The sequence below is a fragment of the Zootoca vivipara genome, chromosome 2 (assembly GCF_965207765.1).
Source record: "Zootoca vivipara chromosome 2, rZooViv2.hap1.1, whole genome shotgun sequence".
NCBI classification, from domain to species: Eukaryota; Metazoa; Chordata; class Lepidosauria; order Squamata; family Lacertidae; genus Zootoca; species Zootoca vivipara.
Genome location: NC_142584.1, coordinates 79,435,250 through 79,447,998, shown reverse-complemented (window position 1 = coordinate 79,447,998; position 12,749 = coordinate 79,435,250). Strand labels below are relative to the sequence as shown.

Here is a 12,749-nt window from a genome sequence, read left to right as displayed (position 1 = left end):
CAAACTGAATTTTAGAAAATGTGTAAAAATGGTGCGGGGAACTAAAACTCCCATCAGCCCTAGAAAGCGCGGCCAATGGCAAGGGGGAATTGGAATTGTAGTTCCACAACATCTGGTTACTTGCTATGATACTTGATGTAAATGCTTTAAAGTACAACCTTATATTTATCTAGATAGAAGTAAGCTCGATTGAGTTCATTGGGGCCTAATCCCAGGTGCATCGATACAGCAGTAAGAATGGAAACTTGGTAGAACCTTGAGCTGCTGCTAAATTCCGTGAGCAGAATGAGAATCCTGAGCACTTTCAGTAGACAGTTTTCCCCTGATCTAGCTTGCACTATCTTGCCTATTCGTTTCCCCTCCCTCAGCCAACAGCCAGTGGATCCTTTTTTTGGAAAGTTAAAACGGGACTGATCGGCTGTTCAGAAGGTGGAGCTGGATTCATCTCCCTTTTCTCTACCCAAATATCTATTTGTTGAAGCGCCTGTGTGCTTTGTGCATGCTGCGCTGGACTTGACTTCAATTCTGATCTTGCCTCATAAACAGGAAAAGCGAGAGCTCTCTCCTTAGGATAAGACTAAATTACAGAAAGGATTTGGGACATTGGGATGTTGCTGTTGAATGCCAACAAGTCCACCGGTGGGCATGCCGTTGAAAGCTGTTGAAGAGATTACATTCTTTATGCAAAGCAGTCTGCTACTGATGGTCCAGTCAAGTTGCCAGGTCTTTAATAGCAGTGAAGAGGCTGTAACTAAGACTGGCGAAGCTGGAGGTGATGGCTCCATCAAGGCAGCTGCAGAAGGCACAAACATGTCCTTGCCCGTTTCTGTGTGATGCTTTATCCGGAGTAGACCTGGAGGGATGTGTTTGCTCCTGCAGCGACAGCATTGATGTCAGAGGGTAGGAAGCAGTAGCAGCCTGTGTGGTGGGACAAAGAGGTGGAGCCACCCTCCCAACACTGCCGTCTCCTAGCTTACCTGAAAGGGGCAGGGTGGTGGCACAAGGTCATGCCTCAGGTGCGCCCATGCAGCTGTATCATACCATCACCCCATTGCAGGCCTGTCCAAGTAAGCTGCAATAACACCAGTGCCAGGATAGTGGCTCACCACATGGGCCACTGCTGTGACGAACCAACAAAGGGGTTCGGTGGCACAAGGTCATGCCTCAGGTGCGCCCATGCAGCTGTATCATACCATCACCCCATTGCAGGCCTGTCCAAGTAAGCTGCAATAACACCAGTGCCAGGATAGTGGCTCACCACATGGGCCACTGCTGTGACGAACCAACAAAGGGGTTGGCTGAAGACCTGTGGAGGTTGGACTCCACAAATCTATAAGATACCTTTCTAGCTTTCATGAGCTCTTTCCTTCTTCGCATCCATGATTTGTATTCATGTTTCCCAAAGCTTTTTTGGGGGGGGGAGCGTTAATAAAGCAACAACCCTAAATGATTTTAATCTCTTGCACACTGCATTAACATTTTAGTAACTCAGGGTAATGAATTCAGAGATCCTGTTTGACTCAGTCGTTCAAAAGGATAAATGTGTTGGCTAACATCACACAGCTGAGGACGACTTGCGCAGAGGAGCACCTGAACCTGCCTTTGTTTTCTGGAAATGGGGAGTTTGTGACAAAGTTAAAGGAGCCTTAATGGGGGGGAACGGGAACCATGATGAATACCAGGAGATGGACAAAAAAGGAAATTACATAGATGATTTCAGGTTCACCAGGAGAAACTTGGTCCACTCCACATTTGATTTCTTGAAATCTCTGCCACCTCAGCAAATCTTGATAGATTAGCTTTATTTTTTTCAAAAAGAAAGAAAAAAGGCTAGCCTAACGTACTGAACCTCTCTTTGGGTGCCAAGAATGTGTTACACCACAAAAACAGAAGATCAACATGTAGCGTGCTTTAAAATAGCACTTCTGGGTAAATGCAATTTCTGTGGTCCGATTACTCACATCTGGTTCCATTTTTCTTCGCTTGTATATTGACCAGCGTTCTTTATTGCGAAAGCACCGACCTCCAGTTCTCTCGGTCAGCATTTCTGGGGGACTGGAGTATGTTCAAATTCTTTCTAATAACAGGGAAATTAACAAATTTATATCTTGGAAGCAGCAGCAGCAGCATAGTTCTGCTACGGACAGAACAGAGATGATTTTAGATTTCAACCAAGTTTATCCGTTTTGGTTCCTTGTAGCTTTCCTACCTTGACAGTAGGTGTCTAAAATATTTGGAATATTTCTTTAAAACTGCAGCCTTGGAGCAGCAACCCAAAATCTGTCTTGATGTCAGGGCAAGGGTTTCATCTATAAAACAAACCGGATACATTCCCATCTAAAATTGTGTGGCATGCGAGTGAGTGCTAGAAATGGTGCAAACTTGGGTTATGGTAGAATAGTTAGCAAATGGTTGCCTGTCCTGAACTATTTGGATGACATGGACCATAAATCCATTTTTTTAATTAAAAAAAGTCCAAATGGGAAGTTACAATGCAGAAGAGCACTGCTAGATTTTGGGAAAAGATTACTGATTACAGTATGAGGTAATCATATAATATTGAGGCAAATTAAATCTAATGCAGTGCATGCAATGTGAAGGTCTGGTCTGCTTTTTCACAATAAAATCTTAGCTTTAATGCAGAAATATTCCCCACATTTTAAAAATTCCTCTGGGCTATTATTAATAATTTCTGAATTGTTAAAAAAAAACTCAACCTGCAACTGTTACCCTTTCAAGCATTCCCTCAATTTTTGGCCACAAATTACCCTAATTTTTACAGAACATAAAATGTTTATTACTGATTCCTCCCCACCCCCACTACAGTGGTACCTCTGGTTACGAACTTAATCCTTTCCAGAGGTCCGTTCTTAACCTGAGGTACCACTTTAGCTAATGGGGCCTCCTGCTGCCACCGGCACACGATTTCTGTTCTCATCCTGAGGTAAAGTTCTTAACCCGAGGTACTAATTCTGGATTAGCGCAGTCTGTAACCTGAAGTGTCTGTAACCCGAGGTACCACTGTATTTGGAAACGCTTATTAGCTTTGTTTTTAATTGTACATACCATCAGAAACTAAGATGCTATTAAAATATTTTCAATTTAAATTATAAAATGAAATAACGCTTCTCCACTGTGATTCGCAGAACATTCATAAATGATATTTTCACAATAAACCCAAAGCAGTTCTAGCCATCTCTCTCAAAGGTATCCCAGCCGCAATTCTGAAATTTGTACCCGAAGTGGGGAGAGGTGGTGATGTGGCCTGTGTGCATCTGCCTGCCAGATCATGTCATTGTTGCTGCCTGACTATCCTAATCGCTTCCTCCGGCATGCACTTAGAATTAAAAAAATCAAAGAATTGCAAGTTGGAAAGGGCTCCAGGGGTCATCTAGTCCAACCCCCTTCTTACCCTCCCATTGCTGAAGATATCAATGAACTCCTGGATGCAATGAACTCCTGGATCAGTGAACTCCTGGATGCATATAGTTCCTGGATCTCTAATGGGGGCCGTAGCTATATGTGCTGGATTGGGCCATTAGATGCCAGGAATTACACATAGGCCACCTTTCCCCATGTTCAGTTTCCAGTGTAGCAGGGCAGGTGCATACACACCAGTTTCCATGCACCCATGCCGCTTGCTAAATTGGAATAAATGTGAAAGTGGGCTAATTTCTTTTTTCTTTTTCTTTTTTTGCAAAATTAAATTCTTTAATTATCCGCTTAAATCCATAAATATTCTGTTTGGTACATATACATAAACATATATACATATACAGTACTTACCGTACATAAATCATTCTTTAACCATTTATACTTTTCTATATTTAAACAAACTTTTACTCTGATAATTGATCCGCAATTTTAACTTTTCCTGAATTGAGTCTTATATCAAAAGTAAGGAATAATGATAAAACAATAATAACTAAATGAAAAGGTACTTAAATACAATAAACTAAAGTGGGGGAAAAAATTTAGTATAGAAAATTTGAGTATTAATGATAAAATGTGTTAGAATAATTTAAGGCATAAGATGAAAACTGCTTAATTGGAATTTTAAAATGGACCCAGTGAGGGGGGAATTGAGGAAGTCAACAATGTTAAGTAAATAATATAAGAATTGAGATGTTTTTCTTTTTATGCTTTGTTTTTGTTTTTTGTTTTGAGTTTTTTTTGTGTGTGATTTTGTATTTGGAAAATGAATAAAAATTATTTGGAAAAACAAATGAACCCCTAGATCTGATCCGACTTCTCGTCATTTCCCAATGTACTTAACATTTACAATATTGAATGCACTTGCAATAATACCTTAATCTTACTGTATTTTCCAGTACTTTCTTATAACATATCTCACCCTTTTTCTTTACAGTACTTGATTGTTTGCAATTAATACAAGTGGACTACTTTCATCACTTTGATGTCTATTTGCTGACCTATGATTGACACTGTTGTTTAGTCATTTAGTCGTGTCCGACTCTTCGTGACCCCATGGACCAGAGCATGCCAGGCACTCCTGTCTTCCACTGCCTCCCGCAGTTTGGTCAAACTCCTTGACATGGTGAAGGAGCTTGAGCTATGACTCAAGAGAAGCTATGAGTTATGCCGTGCAGGGCCACCCAAGACGGACAGGTCATAGTGGAGAGTTTTGACTAAACGTGATCCACCTGGAGCAGGAACCGGCAAACCACTCCAGTATCCCTGCCAAGAAAACTCCATGGACCAAAACAACAGGCATGATTCACACTGGTGGCACCAAAAAAAGGGGGGGGGGTTGCACAAAAGGCGTAAAGTATATTTCTAGGTGGTTGAGTTGTGTCCCACATGAAGAAAAAAACCTTATGTATTGATGGCAGGAGTCCAACTATGGGGGGGGGGAAAGCTCCTTGTTTGGGGGGCACCCCACCTCTCTGGTGCAACCCATGCTGATTCTGACACTTTAAAAAAAACCATGATGCAGGTTACTTCTGGAGAGAATAACACCATTTGCTTAGTTTTTAAAATGATCAATATTGGGTGCAGTGAGCCGGTGTTTGGGCTGCTCTGACACATCTTCACAGCTGCCTTCTGAAGGATGTGGCAAGTGATTTGCTCAACCACAAGCCTTGTTCACCATGCCAAAGTCTCCTGGGAAACTCCGCTTAATGTTGGTTTCATCAGACAACCGCCGTCTTAAAATAGGTATGGGAATTACCCCTAAACTGTCTTAAATCCAAGTTCTGTGGTCCAGTTAAACCAAATGCACTATCCCCTGGGAATCATATTCAGAGGAGGACGTCCATAATACTTGCCTGTGGTTCTCCCTTGATGGTTTAGCATAAGTATGGGTGTATGGGTAGGTGCCTAATCTTATAGGTTGCCATACAGGTTTAGCCAGATCTATATGCAGAAAAAAATCCACATACAGGTGGATATGATTCAGGGGTCGACCAATGCTAAACCTTTAATAAAGATAATTACACTGATGATCTGTTTATATTTCTCTGCAACATTACTGGGCCAAATAAAAAAATTCCTTCAGTAGCACCTTAAAGACCAACTAAGTTTATATTTTGGTATGAGCTTTCGTGTGCATGCACACTTCTTCAGATGTATCTGAAGAAGTGTGCATGCACACGAAAGCTCATACCAAAATATAAACTTAGTTGGTCTTTAAGGTGCTACTGAAGGAATTTTTTTATTTTGCTTCGACTCAGACCAACACGGCTACCTACCTGTAACTATTACTGGGCCAAGTTCAGGTGTTAGGACTAAGGCCCAGGCCCTATACAGCTCAGGACCAGTTTACTTGAGAGACAGCCTTGCTCATTACATGCCCAGTAGATCACTGCAGTCTGTAGAAAAGTTCCAAGTTTCAAAGATCTCAGAAGGCCACTCCATAGCAACACAGACCAGGCTTGATGTTCTTAGTGTGGCTGGTTCTGCTCTGTGGAATAGCATTCTTGTTGCAATACAATGGGCATCCACTGTCTGTACTTTTTGGAAGTGACTGAATACATTTTTAAAAATATCTTGGGTCTGTGTGTTTTTAAACTGATATTTTTTATGCTTTTGATGTGCATTCCCTTGAGACAATTGCATAGAAGACGATTAATAAAAATAATAATAGCATTATATAAGCTTGTAAAATTATTCAAGTCTGTCTCAATGCTATGGGTTTTATTGTGGCCACTGAAGACAAAAGAAACACCAAGCCATCCATTTAAATTGCTAATAAACAGCTATAAATGGCTGAATAGTAAGAGATGCAGATAAACAAGATTGCTAATAAATAGCTGCAGTGCCGTTTCACGTGGAATAGAAAAGCATCTGTCTAATCTAATCCTTACGAATAGCTAGAGAAGAAGAGTAAGACAGTCCCAGAGCTGAGGATTGTTCCCAATAGGACATTGCTCCACCAAGATAATTCAGTTCCTACAAGCTCACCTGTCTGCCTTCATCCTTAAAACCTGTCCGGGGGGGAGGGGTAATCCTTGCTGTTAGCTGCCTCCTTCTGAAGTTCAGAGTTGTTTTTGTAGAACCCGGCAAGGAGGATAGGGACAAAAACAGAAATAGTTTGTTCAGCCTGTCACTGGCTCTAGCTCCCCCTACTGCTTTCCGCCCTACCAGTCCAAACCAGCACCAGCCACCAAAACTTAAATAAGAAGACAATAAACGATTGGCCACAGAAAGACCTACAAATATATTGGCTACTTCCTCAATTATCTTATCCAGTGCTTTTTTCTCTCTAAAAAAATGTTAATGAGTATGTACCCTCATTTTTGACTCAAGAAAACCACCATTTTATAGTTCAAATCGGGGGAAATAAATACAGTAAATGGACAGAAGTACAAAGATTCACAAAAGGTTTAGGGGCATGCGTACCCCTGTGTACCCCCCAGGAAAAAAAAGCACTGATCTTATCACTTAGGGCAGTGATGGCCAAACTTGGCCCTCCAGCTGTTTTGGGACTACAACTCCCATCATCCCTAGCTAACAGGACCAGTGGTCAGGGATGGTGGGAATTGTAGTCCCAAAACAGCTGGAGGGCCAAGTTTGGGTGCTGGACTGGATGGGATACCATTTGCACCGTTGGCAAATGCATGAATTGTGGTGCATCCTCTCTCCAGAGGCTCATTTCAATCAAGTTGTCCCAATTTATTAAGGGACTCCCTTCCCTGAGCAAAAACAGACTTTGCTGCACACAAACAATGTGAAGGCAGGTATGCTTGTGTTGCTCCCACATCTTTTGATAGGGGTGGGGATTCACACCCCAATCCAAAACTACTAATTCTTGCAAACAACTAAAGTTGGACCAGGTCTTAGCCCTTTCCTGCACCTGATATTTTGAGACAGCTCTTTGTGTCTGACAATGGAAGATCTGGCTAATAATAATAATAACAATAATAATAATAATAACAATAATACCTTTATTGTCAATGTACAACCTGTGTACAATGAAATTAACCGAGCTTCCTCCCCCAAACACTCAATCTCATAGCACTCTGTGTGCTTGTCGCACAACACACCAACCCCGAAAGTCAGTTGCACTATATTATTTTCCATTCAGCAGCCTAACAGCCTACGGATAGAAACTGTTTTTTAGCCTGTTTGTACGACTGATTATACTTCTATATCTCCTGCTTGAGGTTGGAAGATTAAAGAGATGCTGGCCGGGGTGTGAATCGTCCCTGATAATTTTTCTTGCTCTCCTAAGGCAACAATCCCTTGCGATGTCATCCAGCGGGCTCAGGGGACAGCCCATGATATCATGTGCTGTGTTCACAACCCTCTGTAAAGACTTTCTGTCCATGGCTGTCAAGCCAACGTACCACACTGTGATACAATATGAGAGGACACTTTCTATTGTGGACCGGTAGAAGGAGGTCATCAATTGTTGTTTAACATTGTTCTTTCGCAAGACCCTGAGAAAATGGAGTCTCTGTTGGGCCTTCCTAACCACCTGAGTTATATTGTTTTTCCAGGTGAGGTCTTCACTAAGGTAAACTCCCAGGAATTTAAAGGAAGAGACTCTCCACACAAGCCCCCCCCCAATATACAACGGGGCTAGTTCCCCTCTCTTCCTCTGAAAGTCCAACACGATCTTTGTCTTGCTAATATTTGTTGTTGTTTAGTCGTGTCCGACTCTTCATGACCCCATGGACCAGAGCACGCCAGGCACTCCTGTCTTCCACTGCCTCCTGCAGTTTGGTTAGACTCATGTAGGTGGCTTTGAGAACACTGTCCAACAATCTCATCCTCTGTTGTCCCCTTCTCCTTGTGTCCTCCATCTTTCCCAACATCAGGATCTTTTCCAGAGAGTCTTCTTTTCTCATGAGGTGGCCAAAGTATTGGAGCCTCAGCTTCAGGATCTGTCCTTCCAGTGAGCACTCAGGGCTGATTTCCTTAAGAATGGATAGGTTTGATCTTCTTGCAGTCCATGGGACTCTCAAGAGTCTCCTCCAGCACCATAATTCAAAAGCATCAATTCTTTGGCGATCAGCCTTCTTTATGGTCCAGCTCTCACTTCCAAACATCACTACAGTACTGGGAAAACCATAGCTTTAACTATACGGACCTTTGGAAAAACAAAGGGTGCAACTTTTGCAGTTCACATTGATGACTGGGGAGTGCTCTGCCTACCTTTCTCCTTTCCATTGAAAATTGCTTAAGTCTCTGTTTCCTATCTGGAGGTTTTGCTTTCAGTGCATACTGATCTCTGCAAAGATATGGCTTTCTAAACAAACAGTACTTGGAATTCCCCCCTTTGCTTAAGGTGAACTGGCAGGATGGAAATAAATCCTTGAGCAAATGTGAACTGACCACTAGCAAGGCAGGAGTTCAAAGGCCCACCAGTTAACTGCCCAAGAACATTTTTTTGTGTCATACATTCGTTCCACAAGTTATAAAAACATATGAAAGTTCAAGAAAGGTTTATTATTTCATAATGACTGGAAGTGGCCAAGACCCACAATGAAATGGGAGTGTTTAGATGATTTATAGAAAATAGAAGGGAAAGGTCAACAACAACAACAACAACAACAACAACAACAACAACAACAACCCACCTACCACCACCACCACCGGCTAGTACAAAATCCCTTTCTTGTCCAAGAACTTAGTTTTTCACTCCATAGTTATTTCATTTATTTTTTATTTAAGTTGTTAGGATGATAGCCCACTAAGACTCTAGAGGAAGCCCATTGAAATAAATCGTTTTAAGAAGGCTATGGATTTTGATGGGTCTACTCTGAGAATAGCTAACATTGGATATCACCTTTTGTTACTTATTTTATTATTGTATTTTTTACTGTCAAGCAGGTGGGGATAATAATAATAATAATAATAATAATAATAATAATAATAATAATAATAATTTATTATTTATACCCCGCCCATCTGGCTGGGTTTCCCCAGCCACTCTGGGCGGCTTCCAACAGAAAAATACAATACAATAATCTATTAAACATTAAAAGCCTCCCTAAATACAAGAGTCGCTTGTGGAGTTTTCTGCCTCGGTTATCAGAATTGCTATAGGAGACTTAAGTGATAAGCCCCATGACTGCAAAGTTTAAGGCGGGGAGGAATTTGCTGCTTTGTCTTAGGCAGCAAAATATTTTGGACTACCCCTGGACAACATAACCTGGGCTGTAGTTCTGTCAGTCTAGGTTAGAATGGCCATCTGTACCAACCTGCCTTGAGAATATTTTCACCACCCATCAGATACAGAAGTGTAATGAAATGTGTAGTAAAAGTGCCTGGCTATATAAAGGCTATCTTGTGATATTTCTTCTTGAGTCGCAGTTGAATTCTGGTTCAGGAACAGCACGGAGATCAGCTGCAGGTAGGAAGACACGGCAAAAATTGGGTGGCTTGCCTTGACGTAGTCAATGTATTTTCCACTGGTGCAGAGCCTCCATTGAATACAGCCATGTATTTGTAAGCCTGTCAGAAAACCAATCAAATTTCTTTGACTGAAAAGGCAAAAATAATCCCTCTGCTGTCGACTCGCTCTCTTTCAAACAGGGGTGCCAACCTGAATTTAAAAATGGGGGAGCAGGTAAGCCCTGCCCTACATGACATGGCACACACACCTTTTGAATGGCAATGCCCATCAACTTTGGGGGCCCTCGCCCCCTAGGAGTTGGCTGCTATTCTTCCAGATTCTCACACACTACTCTGGTAGGTTGTTGTTTAGTCGTTTAGTCGTGTCCGACTCTTCGTGACCCCATGGACCATAGAACGCCAGGCACTCCTGTCTTGCACTGCCTCCCGCAGTTTGGTCAAACTCATGTTTGTAGCTTCGAGAACACTGTCCAACCATCTTGTCCTCTGTCGTCCCCTTCTCCTAGTGCCCTCAATCTTTCCCAACATCAGGGTCTTTTCCAGGGAGTCTTCTCTTCTCATGAGGTGGCCAAAGTATTGGAGCCTCAGCTTCACAATCTGTCCTTCCAGGGAGCACTCAGGGCTGATTTCCTTAAGAATGGATAGGTTTGATCTTCTTGCAGTCCATGGGACTCTCAAGAGTCTCCTCCAGCACCATAATTCAAAAGCATCAATTCTTCGGCGATCAGCCTTCTTTATGATCCAGCTCTCACTTCCATAAATCACTACTGGGAAAACCATAGCTTTAACTATACGGACCTTTGTCGGCAAGGTGATATCTCTGCTTTTTAAGATGCTGTCTAGGTTTGTCATTGCTTTTCTCCCAAGAAGCAGGCGTAGGTAAGGAACCTTAAAATGAGAACTTAACAAGCTGGCAGCACAACCAAAATGAAACAAAAGAGAGTGGTGTTGGGGGCGGGGAGAGGCTTCTATGAATGAGATAAATGTTGACTGTGGTAGACAAATACCTTTTTCATCAACAGCTGCATCCTGTTACAGGTAGGTAGCCGTGTTGGTCTGAGTCGAAGCAAAATAAAAAAATTCCTTCAGTAGCACCTTAAAGACCAACTAAGTTTATATTTTGGTATGAGCTTTCGTGTGCATGCACACTTCTTCAGATACACATCCTGCATCCTGGTTACTGTTTCCAAAGGCAGTACATTCAGAAGGAGCAGGACTGTTTGTCTATTTTCATGGGTATCAATCAAAAGCAAATGATAAATGGCTGGGAGTGGTTGCGTAACAGTTATCCACTGAGAAGAGCACAATTATTTGCTAGTTAGCAATTCATGAAAATCTGTCTGCACCGGCACCTGGAAGCAGGGTGAGGTTAATTTTCGGCTTTGCTTTTGTGTGTGTGTAAAGGTAACACATTGGAGCTTGTCCACAAACAAAGCTCACTGGGTTGAATGGAAATCTATGTTCAGTTTTATTCACAGTTTTTATTATTATTTGAAATTTAACAATGCAAAAAGAAAAAAGAAAAAAAGAAAGCCGCCAGGAAAACCAGTTATGCTACAAGCATGGGTAAGACGTAATTAACCCATTCACCAAAGGCCTTGGAAAAAGGAATGTGTGGTGATGTACTCCCTGCCTACAGTTTCTGCACTTAAGTCATGGAGCAGGCCACAGATGCAATAAAAGGTGAAGTATTCAGATGTTAAACAAATTGAAGGCGCACTCTTTGCCTGAGGTTCCATTTAATCTAGGCTCAGTCTTGACAGTTGTATGGAAAGATTGGGGTGAAATGTTGCTGTGTTTGCAGGCAGTGTTATAAGAATGATCTAGTTGCTTCAATCGGAGTTTAATATACTAAAGAAAGAAAGTTCTCATATTCTTGATGTGAGAAAATACCAAATAAAGTTTCCCCCCTCCCCCGATCACAACTTTCCCACAGGAAATCTCATCTGCTTTCAGACCACACCCATCTATTCCAGTAGCTTTTCCTCCTTGGTGAATCTACCTGGAAGGAGCTTCTTTAAAGAAGTTGGAACGTTTGTGAGCTGCTTTCTGCTTAGCTTTAGATGGTTTAAAATTGCCCTGGGCCCGGAGAAACACATTTTTGGACGGCTTTTAAAGAACAGTTTAAGCTTTGAACTTTTGTTCTACAGGCAAATACTAAATTAACATACACCAGTAATGATAGTCTTCAAAAACTGGTATATTTTGTTTTGACAAATGTATTTCCTGAGTAGGTCTATTAGTATTAATCACATGCAGTCAGTTAGGATTGTCATATGATACCTATACTTAGCTTGGGAGTAAGCCCTACTGAATACAGTTGAACTTGCTTCTGAGTAAGCATGCAAGTCTTTGGCAGTGGGAGCTCACTGTGGGTGCAGTGTCAGGATTGCTGGATTGGCTCTGCTGCTGCATTTGCACTGCACTGCACTGTTCCCACTTCCTGCCTCCCTCTGAGTAAGTGATGGTAAAGTGTAGCATTGGAAAAGGTAGGTCAACAATGCAGCCTCACCTGCCCCACCACCTGCTACTGCCTGTCTCCCCTCCCCTTCACAATGTGTCCTGAGTCCCTGCCCCATGCCTTCTGAAATTATCCAGGTAAGTTTCCTAAGGGCGAATGCTATTTTTTATAATAAATTCAGTGTCCAGAAAACCACAGGGAAGGAAACCAATCTCCTTTAGTTCACTCCCCAAGAAATCAATTTTAAAGGCACCTAGTATAACCCTAGTCCCCCCTGACTGATTTGTCTGTAAATGGGCAGGTTTCTTACCTAGAGGGCACTTCTCTCGTGTATGCTACTTTTAAACAAATTGCCCACAAAACAGTAAGAGAGATAAAGTAAATCTCCCCCCCCCCTTCTGGCTGCCCTTCTCACTGCTGTCATCCTTGAGAGTCATTCTCTCTCTCAGAATGGGCTACAAGCCTG

The 12,749-nt window shown here is 42.1% G+C and overlaps 1 long non-coding RNA gene across 1 annotated transcript; it reads right to left on the bottom strand.

Annotated features, from left to right (window-relative positions):
• Positions 1 to 741: 741 nt before the first annotated feature.
• Positions 742 to 11,077, bottom strand: LOC148686930 (uncharacterized). Its single transcript, XR_015948239.1, has 3 exons — positions 10,830 to 11,077; positions 1,962 to 2,077; positions 742 to 873 (listed from the first exon to the last, which is right to left on the bottom strand). It is a non-coding gene; the product is annotated as an uncharacterized LOC148686930 (long non-coding RNA).
• Positions 11,078 to 12,749: the final 1,672 nt, after the last annotated feature.